The sequence below is a fragment of the Orycteropus afer genome, unplaced genomic scaffold, assembly GCF_000298275.1.
Source record: "Orycteropus afer afer isolate SDZICR_OR568_19922 unplaced genomic scaffold, OryAfe1.0 scaffold00123, whole genome shotgun sequence".
NCBI lineage: Eukaryota > Metazoa > Chordata > Mammalia > Tubulidentata > Orycteropodidae > Orycteropus > Orycteropus afer.
The window spans coordinates 7,815,892-7,817,169 of record NW_006921710.1 but is presented as its reverse complement, the minus strand read 5'-3'; positions in this window follow the sequence as shown (position 1 = coordinate 7,817,169).

The window sequence follows — 1,278 nt, the reverse complement described above, 5'->3', positions numbered from 1 at the left end:
TTCTTTGGGCCAATTCTAATCTAGGTTCATACAAGTCAGAGAATTCCAAAAAACATTGTTCCCCAGTTTAACCAAGTTAACAATAGATCAGTCCAGCACAGTCCACCCCTTGGCAACACAGAGCCCATTCACAACTCTTTTAATCATGTTTAACTTCCAAATAAAAAGAGTAAAATCTCAATTCCACCTAACATGATGCAAATATCACTCATATAACTGAAAACAAACTTACCCTGTTGGGAGACACTCCTCCATGAATCTCTTGCTGGGTATGACAAGAATGCAAAGCCCTGACCACTCTTTACCCAGGTCATTTTCTCAGGGTTGTGTTTGTTAAAAGCAAATTTGAGAGATAAGGTAATGTCTCTCATGGAAAAAGAGATTTGCTTACTGGCTGCTATAAAATAGTATGTTTCCCTGGTTCAGTATGTCCCTCTCCTGTAAAATAATCCATTGCATGTGTAGCCATCTATCTATTCTAGGTCCACCTGTATTACCCCTGTGATGCTAGGGCTCAAGAATGACATGGCCATACTGATACTCTGATTTTGCTGTGAGGAATAAAGTCTTTGCTCTTTGATCAAGGAGTCTCGTGTCTTTTGTCAGCATCCATGAAACCATGATAAGCTGATTTAGTTGCTTATAAGTGGGGAAAATTCTCACATCATTCACAGTTCTTTTACTTTCTTTAATTTTTATTGTGATTTGGCTGAAAGTTTGAAGAGCAAATTCACTTTCCATACAGCAGCTCACATACACTTTGTCTTATGCCATTGACTGCAATTTCTCAGAATGCAACAGCTCCCCTCCCCCTTCCTCCCTATAGCCACCTCTTCCCTGTGTCCTTCCCTCTCATGCACCCCTGCTCCCTGAGCTGTCTCCCTGTGCATATACAGCCCCTCCATTCTCCCATGATTGATCTCTCCAAGAAGTGTATCTACCTAATGTAAATGTTTAGCTCATATGCCTGTCTTTTGTTTGGCTGAAAGCCACAGAGTGGGTTCAATTACTTCCTGATAAGGAATTCAAAATAATTATATTTAGGTATCTTCAATGAATTGAGAGACAGGTCAAGGAAAACACAGAGAAAACCCTAAAACAATTTTGAAAGACAATACAAGAACAAAATGACAAAATAAATGAAAAATTAGAAATGTACAAAATCTGCAGATAGAAATCCAGAAGATTAATACTAAATTTTCAGAAATAGATAAGACATTGAATGGGCAAAGGAGCAGAATTGAATAAATGGAAGACAGAATTAGGGAGACTGAAGAC